Below are 15189 nucleotides of genomic sequence, written 5' to 3'. Positions count from 1 at the left end.
ATTCCGTCACAGAGAGACAATGTTGTGACAAAAAAAAAAAAAACCTCCTACACATTCTACGAAAAAAAATATATATACTCACTCTTTCCCTCTATCTATCATCCAAAAAAGATGTTGTCCCCTGTCTCAAATCTCACACAAACACGTGACTGGAATTCTAAACCCAAGTCATCGGGCGCGTGACTCACTATGCCACGTGGTTTAAAAATCGCAGATTCGATTTCAATCCTTTTTTGGCGAAGGGTTGATATTTAGAAGCAAAAAAATTCTCCACTAATAAAAAAATTTTTTATTTACGAATTAAACACTAATTATTTTTTTTTAAATGCGATATTTTTTTAATTTTTTGAAAATGGTATTTAACAAAATTGTCATATATGGACAACATTTTTTTAGGGATTGTTTTTTAGAAATTTGACATTTTTTTCGGGACTGATTGATATATTTTAAGATATAATTTTTTTTTGACACGAAATCGCGAGATTATATAGTTTATCTGTTATAATTACGCGAGGTACCTGCCGAGGTAACAAACGCGACGCACGCTAGCGGTCGACTGGAGAGTCGTGAACTTGGCGAGTGTGCGCTTCGCAAAGGGTTGTCCTATACCATCTACCTCCGAATGTATATATATATATATCTACTCTATATATATGTCTCTAAAGAGGGTAGATTTGCGCAGAAAAAAAATTCCTCCACTCTTTCGTAAAATAATAAAAAAATAAAAAATACCCGGAAAATTTTTTTTTCATAATAATTAACAAAAATATTTGCTAGTACTAAAAAAAAAAATTTAATTTTTTATTGATTGGAATATTAAATCTATCAATGTAAATATGTTACCATTTTTTTAAGCGCTTATATTTTTTGTTTATTTACTTGTTTTTGTTTGTCATTTTTGTAATCATACTATACAGCAAATTTGGATGGTTATAAATATTATTTTTTTAAATTTATTTTAATCACCCGTGTAAAAATTGACCTATCAGGGCCCTAGTAGAGAATTACTCTCCACACCTAATCAGGGCCACATCAGGCGCGGCGTTTCATTCCCTAAAAGGGTAGCCTGATCCGATCCCGATCTGGGCCCTAACAAAAATATCTGCACGGGCAATTAATTAATTTTTGATAAATTAATATTAAATTTAATTAATTAACACAGAAATAACATTAATTTAGGCAATTAAAAAATATGTACTATTTAAAATTTAAAAAAAAAAAGAATTACAGAAATTTAAAAAAAAACTTATAAACAATTTCTTTTTTTTATGGAAGAGTTAAAACTGATTCTCTACTTGAATTTCACGAGTGTATCAAGAAACGTCTTAGGAATAACGTAATAGACAACCGGGTGCCATCTCTTGGCAAAGATTCGAACCGTTTTGCAAACATTCTTTACCCAAAGAATTTTATTTCTTATAAATAATATAATTTAAATAAAATTAGGTAAAATTTAAAGGGTAAAGAATAATTTTTTTAAACCTTTTGAATTTGTTTTAAAAAAAAAAACTTTTTTTCAGCACCTACTATTCAAATAAACTAAATAAAAAAGAAGCAAATTTAGAAATGTATCCAAGTAAAAATAAAAAAATAGTAAAAAAAACAAATTAATAAAAATGATACAATATTTATTTATAATATATTTTAAATATTCTAATAATAAAATTTATTATAAAAAAAATATTTTATAAGATATTTTATAAAATATTTTACCAACATTAAATTAACCCAAAAAAAAAAAAAAAAAAAAACTGTTTACATTCAATTATAACACCAATATTACAAAAGTTAAAATTAGTTTTCATAAAATAATAATTATACAAAATTAATTTTTGAAACAAAAAACTCCAAATGGAGGGTAATTAAGTTTCGTATGCAAATTTTAAATGCAAATATTAAATTAAAAATAATTAAAAAAAAAAAAACAGAAGAAATTTTTGATATTTAAAAAAAAAGTGAGTATTCACGGGGAATATAATAATTATAATTAGAGATAATAACATACTATTTCTCGGGTGCGGATTTTATGTGGAAAAGAAGATCTAACTCTGAATCGCGTGGGATCGTCCAGTGAGAGAGAAAAAGATCCAGTGAGAGAGAGAGAGTGAGAGAGGCAAAAGAAGGGAGGTGATTACTGACGTCATACAGGTGTATTAATAGGCGCGGGTAAAGGGGTACGAGAGGGGGAGGGGGGGTCTACTTTACAGGTGAACCGGGTCTCCAATCGTGACTAACTTTCAGACCAGTCTCGCAATTTGCTCCACCTCGCAGGAGTTGGTGGAGGCGTGGTAGTCTTGTGCGCATGCGTTGCACATCCTCCGATCGTCTTGCTTTTCTGTACAGAGACCCCCCCCCCCCGACCCCCTTTACCCCCCTTTCCATTCCAAGGTACGCATCAGCGGTGGTTAAAAAATGTACCTCCCCCCTCTGGTTTCACATACCTATATGTTGGATAAGTCAAAAAAAAAAAAAAAAAAAAATTTGGTACTGACTGAAAATTTTTCACATGTTTTTTTTTTTTTTTTTTTTGATAATTATTGTAATACAATATAAATATTTTGTTGCTGTTCTCAAATAATATTTTTAGAATTTTTCATATTAGTAAAAATAAATATTCAATTAAAAAAAGACTTACCAAATTTGCATCATATATGTTATCATTCATGAGAGAAAGCACAAAAAATATTTTAACACTCCCGAAATATATTTTGAAAAAAATAATTTTTTGCAACGATTCGCGATTTTTTAAATATTTGAACATGTTTTTTTTTTACATTTTAACACTTCGAAAACAGATTTTAACAGCAAAATTTATATATTTAAAATAAAATTTCATATATATAAAAATTTAAAATTATTTTTTTAATATATTGAAAAATTAAGAGGATAATTATAATTTAAAAATATAAAAACACTTACGAAATCACTAATTTGAAAATTTAAAAACACACGTGCATTTGGAAAATCAAAAGTCGCGATAAATAGGCGAGGGAGACGCGCGCGGTATTAACGCAGTTCGACGCACAACTTGCAACTGATGAATTTAAAATTAAATTGTGAATTCTTAATCCCACTTCTGCCGCGGTTATGACCTGCGTTTTTGGACACAATAAAATCTTTGTTTATACCTGAAAATTCAAACAAACCGCTTATATACAGGTTGCGATGTTTATATTCTGGATCCCTAAAATTTTTATTTTTAATTCCATTTTTTTTTTTTTTTGTTTAGAAAACGAAAAAAAATGAGATTAAAAAAATTTTTTTTTTGGGATCCGGAACATAAAAAATAAATAAAAATTTTTATTTAATTTTCACGTAACTTAGTATTTAGGGGTTTTCGGGGTCGCTGATTACAAATTTGAAGTTAGATTTTAAAAATTAAAAAAAAAAAATTTTGACAATTTCCCACCATTATTGGGTTTGCCATTTTGAATTTTCAAAATGTGTGACTTTAGATTTTGTAATCAGCGACCCCGAAAATCCCTAGATACCAAGTTGCGTGAAAATTAAAAAAAATTCGTCCGCCGTATTGGATCCGCCATTTTGAATTTTGACTTCAAAATCGTAATATCAGCGACCCTAAAAAACCCCATAGAAACAAATTTTAAGTGAATCCAATCAATTTTTTTAAAATTTGTATGCTACATAAAATTTGACATGTTTTTTAAGGCTAGGAAACAATCTTGACCTGATGCAGCAAATCTGACCTTAGATTCGTGCGTTCAACGCATAAAAATATATATGTGGGGGTAGGGTACTCGGGTCAGCCGCACATGATACTTTATTTTTTTAAACTGTGTAACTTTTGATCCAAATCAAAAAATCATTTGCATCTGATTTTTTTGAAAAATTGTTTAATAAAATTATCTTATTTCATGTCCTCAAAAAAAATCACTTTCAATAATAACTTTTTGAATTTTCTGAATCAATTATTTTCACCAAGGAAAAAAATGAATAGTCTGTTTTTCAATGTATCGTTCATATTCGTAATTATTCTTTTCACATGTCTTTGATAACATAAGTGCCAGTATATATATAGGTACACGAGGACAGCATGGTTTCTGCGATGAGTGGGTGTGGAGAGAAGCAGAAAGGAGAGGGGGGAATTAATTAGCCAGGAAGCCTCGCGGAGCTCTTTGATGTTCTACTGGCTTCCGGTCACTCATGTAAGTTGCAAGCTAATCGACTTTGCTCGTTCACAACTTGTATCGATGTTACCAACACACTATGGACATATATACAAGAGAAAAGCTATATATCTTAACATATATATTTATTTTCAAAAATTCTTCTTTTAATCCCAAAAGCCTAAAAATCATTAAATTACTCTAAAATTGATTTATTTAATAATTATTTTTTGAAAACTAATTTCAAAACTGAAAATTATTTGCAATTTGCTTCTTGCAAATAAAATTAAAATAATTTTTAAAATAGAGAACAATTTTCCATTCTACATACAGGATATTTGGTCATTAAAATAATACACTTGGAAAATCATAATAAAATTGACTTAAACAAAAAAAAAAAAAAAAAGAATGGGTAATTGTCCCCAACAATTGTTGTTTCAAAGTTATTCTTATGTAAATCTTGACCAAAGCCAATTTTCAGAGCATAAGCGTCTCGGAATATTTGCCCAGATAATTATTTCGTTGGATTTTGCTACGTGTGTTATTTTGCGCCACCCCTCCCTCCCCCCCTTGGTCTCTTCCGGTTTCTCGTTATAATCGCCATTGTTCTTTTTCCCTACATTCTCTTTCTCTCGGCTCAAAATTCTCTTTTCGTGAGCCGTTTAAGCGTATATACTCTCATATAGCCGAGGGAGAGAGAGAGAGAGAGAGAGAGAGAGAGATTAGAAGAGAGCTCTTAACGAAAAGGTGGGCAAAAAAATTATATAAATTCCAAATGCATTGTTCAAATGGATTAGTATATTTAAATCAAGGAGAATTAAAAAAAAAAAAAAAAAAAATTATTTTAACTGTCACAGAGAAGCAGTATAGAAGTTAGTTTCAAAACTGTAAAACAATTTTTAGCGCAACGTTTCGCGGACATGAGCTTAACATTTTCCATACTTGAGTATGCTGGTTGGAAAAGAGAGTTTTCCATGGAAGCCCCAGACAGAACGAGAGAGTTAGCCCTTTTGTCTTGGAACAAAAGCATTCAGCAATGTGTTTTACGGGAGAGCTCTTAACGGATCCTCTTTACTCTTCCTCTGCGATTCAGGATTCGGGTTTCGAATTTTAGAACAGCAGCGAATTAAACTTATAGCTCTTCCATGGCTAACAATTTTTTTTCCCTTTTTTTTTTTTTTTTTGAAATGGACCTTCATGAAAGCAGAATAAATGTCAATTAAAATAAAAATGTTATTTAGATTATCATCAACAAATATTGATATATGACAAATTTTTTTTTGCTTGTTTATTTTTTAGTGTCAGTCTATATTTATTATTTACATTGTTTTTGCTGTACTCCAGGAAACAAAATATGATAACCATCACCCTCTTTTTTTTTTTTTTTTTTTTTTATTGATTTTGCAGAACCTTGTCGAGACTAACCCCTCATTATGGTGTCTCATTATTATTGCATTATCTATTCATTATCTATTCAACTATTTCCAAGTTTTTTTAGTTCCCATTCGAAATATATGATTGCCGCACTCATTTTTTTCCACGCAATATACGCATATGTTATAATTATTCATATTTATGCCGAGACATTTATATGGTTTTAACCCCGAGTATTTGACCTAAAAATACAAAATGTTAACCTTTCTTTAGAAAAAGTTTTCTTTTCAATTAAATTGGAAGAAAATAAATTTTGTTGTACTGCAATAAGGAATACTAATTATTTTGTTATTTCAAATTATTCTACGGAAACAATTTTTTCTGATTCTTCTTTTTTTTTTTTGTTAAAAAGTGGAAAAAATATTTTAGTTTTTCCTCACAATTACTATAAAAATATAAATATAGAAATAGTGAAAAAAAATATATAAATACAATTGAATGTAAAATATACAATTGGTATCTATAGTAACAACACTCGTGTTTCAATGACAAGATCTATCATTATATTTCAACACCGAGGCACTGCAAAATACTATCATTACCTCCTATAATTCAAACTTGCCAACGAAGCTCAATTGAAAAAAAAAGATAAAAATCTAAATTCATAAAATTTCCTCTGAACAATTTCTCCCTCAATTTCAAACTAGAGAAGGCGCATATAAATTGTTTCCAACGAAGAAATAGTGAAAATCAATATCAAAATTCGAATACCAAAAAAAAAAAACAATTGAAAGAAAAGAACGTCATTGGAAGACGAAAAGCAAAGATCAGCATTTTTTACAAATGTACATAATCGTAAAACAGACTCTCGTCTTTCCCTTTTGGTCTCGCATTTAACACAGCCATTTGCATTGTCCCCCACTCGATTCTTATTTTTCGTGAAAAGTTTTCTGGCTTTTGTTCGACCGGAAACTCATCGCGTGGAAACACGCTCATTGGCTTCGATTCCAAAAGCAGGGTTTTTTTTTTTCAAGTAAAGATCACTCACAGAGAGTAAACCCCCCCCCCCAAAAAAAGTACAGTACAATTCTTCTATGTGGCCAAAAAAAAAAAAAAAAAAATTTGCAAATGTCAGAGTAAAAAATCAACGATCCTAAGCGAGTGAAACCGACTCCGGAAGAGGGACGAACTAAAGAACAAACGACGCCAAATCATCCAACCAAATGCCCTTCTTCCTGATGCGTTGTGCTTTGCACAGTGGGCCAAAAAATTTATCTCAACGACAAAAAAAAAAAAAAAAAAACATAATATTTGAGTTGGGGGTAGAAAAAAAATTGGTAAATAAAAAAAATGTGCTGGGATTTTTAACGGTGGCGTGGTATATTTTAAAAAAAATAAAAAATCCTCTCCACCCTCCCCCCCCCTTCCGCGATTAAAAAAGGAAACGATGTACAGAAATGCGGAAGAGTGCTTCGAAAAATTCTGTGCGCGTTTTTGCATTTAATCATGCAGGGTTTAGTGGATATAACGATTTCGGGATTAACGCTCGATAGTATCGTGAAAAAATATGTAAATATTTTGAGAGAAGCACGTATACTCTACTGTTACATTAGTTGGGTGGAATACATATGTTTCGTATGGAATTTTAATTGTTTGTACAAATCGTTCGACAACAAAAAAGGAAAAAGAATTTCAAGTGCGTTTATATAGTTAAAAAAAATATATATATAATTTTCTCTTTGATCGTTTTTGTAAAAATGACATTTATGGTGACAGTGGTGGGAATTTAATAATAATTAAATAGATCTTGAATTTTTTAAAAATAAATCAGTATTTGTAATTTTCTTTTTGAAAAATAAATTATTCAGTTATAAACGAAAGCTAACTATATAGAGAATTTGCACAAACGAATAAAATAAAACATTATATGTTCTATATATAGTCTTTCCTTTTCTGCACTCGACTATTCTTCCGTTTCACAAATACTGGCTTGAAAACGTAAATCCCAAAATATATATGCGCAAATGGAGTAAATGAGTTTGTGAATGTGTATAAGCTGAAAATCAGGACGACGAGTTAGAGCCCGAACATTTTCCCTGTTAAATATCCTCTCTCTCTTTCTCTCTTTGGATGGTCCGTTTACACGGGTACTTACTCGAATAAAATGTATAGGGGGTACTCGAGATCGCGAAACGACTCTACGAAATGTTTCCACCGAGGGATTTTGACGTTACATGAAAAAATGCCCATAAACTTGAGAATCTCATTGTTAGAGCGAGGACGATTTATACTTTTTTTGAACAAAAAAAAAAAAAAGAAATTTTTTTCTACTGAAAAATGTGCTAGACACACTGTTCTGGACATTTAACATGATGGGAGATAAAATGCCGGTTGGAAAATTAATTTCTATATGCTTTGTATTAATTTGTAAAATTTAATAATTTATAAAAATTATCTATGCAAAATTTTTTCCTTTTAGTTTTTTTTTTTTTTTTAAATTGAAATTAAATGGAGACAAATTTCCAATGACTTATCGCGTATCTGTGAAAAGCATCAAGAACTCCATAAATGGTGATAAATTTTACTCGCAGTTATCTCTCAGTGATAATACAGATTTTCGTCTCTCTCTCTTGAGGACGAGGCTCTAATTCGCGGACGGACTGTAAGCCATACTATACTCGGTATACCCTTAATCTGATCCACGAAAATGTTGAATACCGACAATTCGCGGTTATTACGGTTGAAACTCGCGCGGTATTATACGGGAAAGATCGTTTGGAAGATGGAAATCGTGTTGCTTTAGGCATTTCGCATATATATTGTTGCTTCTCACAATCAGTGCGAATTTTCGTTAAATTTCAAATTCACACTGACAATAATAATTATCAACGCTCTTAAAATCCTAACCGGAAAATCATCTTTAATTCTCTTTTATTTTTTAAATTGTTACATTCAGTTTGATAAAATTTATTTAATAAATTCTTGATCCAAATTAGAAGTCACCTCTCCTTTGAAGGTGAATCCTTTACTTTTTCCACTGCAATAAAAAAATAATAGAATTTTATTTTTAATTACTTTATATTATTAAAAAACCAATTATTTAAAAAATATTTATCATTTTTATAATACAATTATATATTTCGAGATTCGTGATCAGAATTTTTTTATGAAGAAAAATCACACATTCACAAAATATATATAATTTCGATTCAATGCATCATCACGAAGTGAAGAACTTTTTTTTAACATTGCGGATATGTGTAGCTCGCAGCATCCAAAGTGTAATGATTGGTCTATATGTGGGTGTGTCAGCATTACCTACACGATTCGAGCATTATCGCATCATAATATCTGTATCACAAACCCAGAATGGACGCCTCGAGTTACCACCGAGTAAACTGTGCCTCGATAAAATTTCATTTTTTTTTTTAGTTTTCTGCCTTCATCCGAAAAAACAAATTCTTATAAAAAGAAAAAATTGTTATAAATAAAAATTATTAAAGTAAATAAAATGATTAAAATTATTAACTCACGTTTAAAATTGAAGAAATTCGTCCTGGTAGAAATTATGCCTGGAGAACACACGGGTTAATGACCAGTTTCATGAGGGAAATTGTTGGTCCATATATATTGGAATGTGAGCACATAAACAATGCTTGCCTTAGGTCATCTGAAACGCTCTATTAGGGAACGTTCATCCTCCCAATGATAGCCTTCACTACATCCTGAAACACACATAAAACATGAACAAGTTGTCAAACCTGATTTATTTCTCAAAAAAGATTTATTAAAATTAATAATACACAAACAAATATTACAGTTAAGAAATAAAATTTTTACCATTCCCACCGCTGTCACCTTTTTTTTTTTTTTTTTTTTTTTTGACTAGTTATATTTTTTAGCGCACAGGTCACACATGAAAATGAGGTTTCGGAGCTTTTTAATTTACGCCCACATGACGATGATGTTACTACGTTCATCAAAAACGTAATTAAAATTGCATTCCAACCCTCTGCTAAAGTTTGCGATCATTGAAACGCAATTAAAGGTTGTGATCATTGAAACGCAATTAAGGTTTAGCGATCATTGAACCGCAATTAAAACATGCCTTTTAATGAAGCAAAAAAAAGAGAGTAAAAAAATTCAATTTTTCGTTGATTTTGAAATAATTCTTTTTTATTTTTTTTTTTTGGCAGAGATTAAAGCTACAATTCCGCTAAAATATCGTAGAATTATACTCGCAACTAGGTACTTGAATATATATATGTGTGTATATAGTTACTATTGCCGGGAATCTAACCATATGCGTATACCAACTTTCTACGCGCGTTCAATGACATTGAATCCGGAACGTAATCCAACGGATCTCTTCTCTTCTGCGCGCTTGCATTACCAGCACAATAACAGTCTCTCTAAGCCGCTTAACAAAACGCTATTGACATATAATATTCCTCGCACGAATAAACCCAAGTACTACTCGTTTACACCCCACTCCCTCCAAAAACCCACTCGTGAATTCGTTTGCTACTGTACAAATAATGCGAGCGTCAAACACCACTTAAAATTCTAAATCACTAAGCCATATTTTTCCCTGACAATTTATATATATATATTATTGTTCGCTTTTTATTTTTGACAAAATCGAAATGTTTTTTAAAAACTGCGAAATTTAAATACTAAAAAAAAATTGAACAATTACTAAATTTTTAATTTCAGAAACCGCTGAAGAAACAAGGAATATATAAGCAGCGATAATTTGGATGAAGAATTCATTAAATAAATTTTATCAAACTGAACGTAACAATTTTATATAGTATTCTATAAATCAAAATATGATTTTGTGATTCCCTCCCCCCAATTCGTTTGCTCTACCTCACATTTATAAGTCTAAAATATTGTAACAACGAGAAAGATTAAATATATAACGAGGTGACAATATCCCCCGCGGGAATGAGACAGATGTATATTTACGAGGGTAAAAAAAGAAATTATTTTTATCACATTATTCTGTCTGATGTCCGTTTGTCCAAATCAATTGACTATTTTCTTTTCTAAAAAACATTTAAATTCTCTTTTTCGCTTCAAAAAACAACTTCACAGTGTATAAAAAAAAATTCCCTTGTAAGAAAGTAGTATCATAAAAATCTCCTTTTCCATAAGACAGTTTTTAGAGTTTTTACACAAATATCTAGAATTCATGAACCTTGATGTCAAAAGTTTGTTTCTTACCCATCCAAAAGCGTTTTTCTTTTTTTTTTTTTCGTTAACTTGCGTCTCCTTAACTGACAACCCTCCACAAGGAGAAAATGATAACCTCGTTTTGTTTCCCTCACCATCAAGACCTGTAACTTAACTCCACGTTCGTATAAACCGAAGAATATACTTTTTTTTTCTTGCTAACGAAATTACTATTTTTCCCATCGAAAGAATAACGTCAAAATTGTGAAACGTGACCGGAAAAATGGGGAGGGGATTTTTCTATATATAGAAAATATATATACTCCTTGAGAAAGAGATGTTATTATTGAATTAACCCTGAAAGTGATCTTCTATTTAGAAGTTTTTAAAGGTGACTGAGAGTAAATTGAAAAAATTATTTTTAAATTGCTGCGCACCAATTTGTTGCTGCGATTTAAAAAAGAGGGAATGAAATCGGAAAAGTAGTAATTATAATAGTCATGTAATTATTATAATTGAACGTCCTCTTAATTTACCTATATGCTAATAAATTTATATAGCGAGAGCCACTAGTCATATAAAACGCTTATGAATTATTAATTGGGAACTATATGGATAACGCCTCATTATTTATTGAAGTTAAGCTCACTGTAAACCCCCAAATGACTGCATATAAAATACAATGAACTGCTTAAAAGCCCAGAAGATAATAATCCAAATCTAATGGAGAGGAAGGGAAAATAATTCATTAAAATACTTGAAAATTTGGTAATTTCAATTTTCCTTTTTTATATTGAAAATATTAATAAATAATTAAAACTTACAAATTATAAAATAAAATTTATACAAAAGAAAACTTAAATATAAAAATTAATTAAAATTAGATATATATAGAGGGAAAATTGGACCACCTGTTTCTTCAAGTCATGTTGCCTTTTGTGAATAATGGTCCAATTAGAGAATAATAATACATCTCTCGTTCGAAGAGCCAGACAACAGAGAAGTGGAGAGTGAATCTTATTACGCTTATTATTAGTGATTCTCTCATTACACTCTAAAATAAGGGGAATAATAATTACTAATTACTAATTGCTAAATTATAAACTATAAATTAAAGAAAGAATAAATTTAGTAAAAAAAAGCCTATACTTTTTCCCTCTACTTTTATATTAAAATGCGAAAATTTTCCAAAATCTATTAGCAACATTCATTAACTAGCGAATTAATTAAGAAAACGTGTTTCGCGCTATACTTTTATATGCGCCATCCGCTTTAAAGACAATATCATTGGAGTCGTGAGAAGGCACCGATTACTTAACAGCTTGCCGCTTATGAGCAGAGAGCCACTAATTATATTTGCAATTAAGTTTAATGCCTTGCGCACGAATTCGCGTAGAATACGATTGAAAATTAATGCCATCATTAGATGGCTATAGAATTCATTAAAAAATTAAAACCCTATTTTTGAATTAAAATTTTTATTTTCCAATCCAAAAAACTCGTTGGATATATAAATAAAATAAGTCACAATATAAGGAGTAAAAATCTTCTATTATATTAAGTTAACAAATTTCGAAAAACGACACCGACCCCGTGACCTCGACACCGTCCTTGAAAAATCTATTTTCAATTATTTTCAAATAAATCAAAATACTTTGCATATATGCTTTTAGAAAATCTTACAAAACTATTTTTATGTAACATCTTTTTTCAATTTTAACCCGAAAAAGGGTTATTTTTCAATTTTATCCCGAAAAAGGGTTATTTTGCAATTTTTTAAGAATTTTTTGATTTTTTCAATTTTTTATTATTATTTTTTATTATTTATTGTTGTTGTTTTTTCAATTTTTAGTTAGTAACCTATAATATTGTGTCCAATTTTAAGTGTCATTAAAATCAAATGTTTTCAACTTAATAATTTTAACATTTCTTAATTTAAAACGAAACATCTTCTATTATATTAAGTTAACAAATTTCGAAAAACGACACCGACCCCGTGACCTCGACACCGTCCTTGAAAAATCTATTTTCAATTATTTTCAAATAAATCAAAATACTTTGTATATATGCTTTTAGAAAATCTTACAAACTATTTTTATGTAACATCTTTTTTCAATTTTAAGATAAATTTTATACAATATTAATAAGATATTAATTTAAAACATAAATTATAAATATAATATACATAAACTATAATAAGTAAACAACAATAAGTACAATTTTAACCGAGCGAGCGAGGTATAAATCGCTTGTATATTCATAATTTAAAAGACATTTAATTTAAATCATTGATTTAAAATTTAATAAAAAAAAAATTGATTTTGCAGCATAATGACACGCGTACATGAGAAAATTTTGCGCGCAAATTCGTTAGGGCGCACGTGTCCTCGAATAAACCGAGTAAAGGTAAACGTCACATGCACATACCGGCTAATGTGTTTCCTTTCATCCTTGTTTCTCTCTCTTTCTCTCTTTTTCTTCTGCACATACATATATACACTGCCCGACCACTTAGAAGCACTTAACCTGTTTGCTGAAAATATTAAGCGTGAGCAAATATCGCAAAATGGGACAAATTCGAATGAAGTATGTTTACAAGAACATACCACATGAAAAGGTAACATTTTTCTTTCTATACATATGTATTTTAAGCCTTTCAACTTTCCGACTTTCATCTCCTCGTACAATTAACCTTTTTCAGAAAAAAGGAGGGGTTCTTTTTAAAAAAATGGAAAATTTTTTTAAAAATATCAAAATGATTAGGGTTTGGTAATTTTTTTTGGCTAAAAAAAGTAATTAAATAATAGTTTTTAGATATGAAAGCATTTAGTATATCGAATGTCACAATTTTAATTATCGAATATGAAAAGAATGGGAGTCTTGTTTCAAATCCCAATTCTCTCTAAACAATATAATGATCAGTAATATTGGCTTGTTTATTGTCTTCGTTTCTCTATATCGCGATTCATGGTTATTGTGAATTTTTCCACCCTGGATATATATATATAGTTTCCATGTTCATAAAAATGAATAAATCCATCTCTCACTTCCGCTTTTCAAAGCAGTCCTCTGTTCATTTTATACGCAGTCCAAATTCGGCGAATGATTTTTTTCCACCTCGCCCCCTCCCTCTTCCTTCCATAACAATTTTACTCCCATTAAAAGTATAAATCAGAAGCGCGAAAACTAATTGAGTTTTATTCAATATTTTTTTTTACAAATCTAATTTAAAAAAAAATTAATGTTGTATAATTTTTTTTTTAAATTAAATTTATTTTTGTTTTTATGGAAAACATTAAGGCCAGGTCCAAGTGAGGCAGCGCCATCTACATTGAAACTAAAATTTTTGAAAATTTCCAACAGCCTCTTCTTGAAAACAAGAAGATAAAATGCTTTCTCCTTTATAGATAATTGATTATTGGCTACAAATACAACAGCTAAAACCTTTTTTGAGTTAAAATAATAAAAAAAAATTTCATGTCAATAAATTAAATATGAGCACTTTTTTCACAAAAACTGTAAGAGTACTTTCTCAGAAATTATAATCAAAAATGCAATTTCCATTTGGAAAATTAATAAACGCTAAAAAATACACCAGCTAAGATTTACCATTCATGAAAATAACAAAAAAAAGTTTTTTAACATAACAAATTTTACTAATTATGACAGCCGTTTGGCAGGTTATATATGTCACCAGACGTTTCGCAATTTTGCCGAAAGGAGAAGATTGGCGCTGTTGCTAACCACCTGAAATACATAATCTATAAAATTTTTTGTTGTTATTTTCGTGATTGGTGAATCTTAGCTGGTGTATTGTTTAACGTTTATTAATTTTCCAAATGGAAATTGTATTCTTGATTGTTAATTCCAAGAAGGTACTGTTTTAAAGTTTTTGTGAAAAAACTGCTCATATTTAATTTATCGACATGAAATTTTTTTTCATCATTTAACTCAAAAAAAGTTTTAGCTGGTGTATTTCTTGTTAATAATCAATTATCCATAATGAAAAACGCATTTTACCTTCTTGTTTTCGAGAAAAGGCTGTTGAAAATTTTCCAAAATTATAGTTTTAATGTAGATGGCGCTGCCACACTTGGACCTGGCCTTAAACAGTAGAATAATTTAAATAAAAGTAGGTAAAACATTAGATTGGATCTGTTTGGGAAAATTTTCAGGTAATGCAATAAAACAAAAACTCTTTATCATTTCGAGGCATTGACTAGTTCAAATAGTACGTGATCACGGGTGTGTATACGTATTTTCTTAAAATCGCATTCGTTCGATATCTAAAAAAGTAATTTTAAAAATTGTGTTGGAAATTTTTAAAATGTGTTTTTTTTAAATTTTGAAAAATGTTTGACTACTACGATGAAGAACAGGCATTGGCAAAAGGATTCCATGGTGAGTTTATTAATCTAATTATTAGTATTAATAGTTAAATCTTAAAAAAAAAAATTTGAAACCTATTTTTAAATCGTATATATAGCTTTCAAAATTCTTCTAAGACCTT

General features: G+C 29.7%; 1 long non-coding RNA gene across 1 annotated transcript; it reads left to right on the top strand.

The window, feature by feature from the left end:
* Positions 1–10697: 10697 nt before the first annotated feature.
* On the top strand, positions 10698–11688 carry LOC127289171 (uncharacterized). The gene is made up of 3 exons (XR_007844131.1): positions 10698–10860; positions 11240–11447; positions 11564–11688. It is a non-coding gene; the product is annotated as an uncharacterized LOC127289171 (long non-coding RNA).
* The last annotated feature ends 3501 nt before the right edge of the window (positions 11689–15189 follow it).

The sequence above is a fragment of the Leptopilina boulardi genome, unplaced genomic scaffold (genome assembly GCF_019393585.1).
Source record: "Leptopilina boulardi isolate dan_hultmark-lab unplaced genomic scaffold, ZJU_Lbou_2.1 LbouV2_4, whole genome shotgun sequence".
Classification (NCBI taxonomy): Eukaryota; Metazoa; Arthropoda; class Insecta; order Hymenoptera; family Figitidae; genus Leptopilina; species Leptopilina boulardi.
This window is presented reverse-complemented; position numbering and strand designations above follow the sequence as displayed.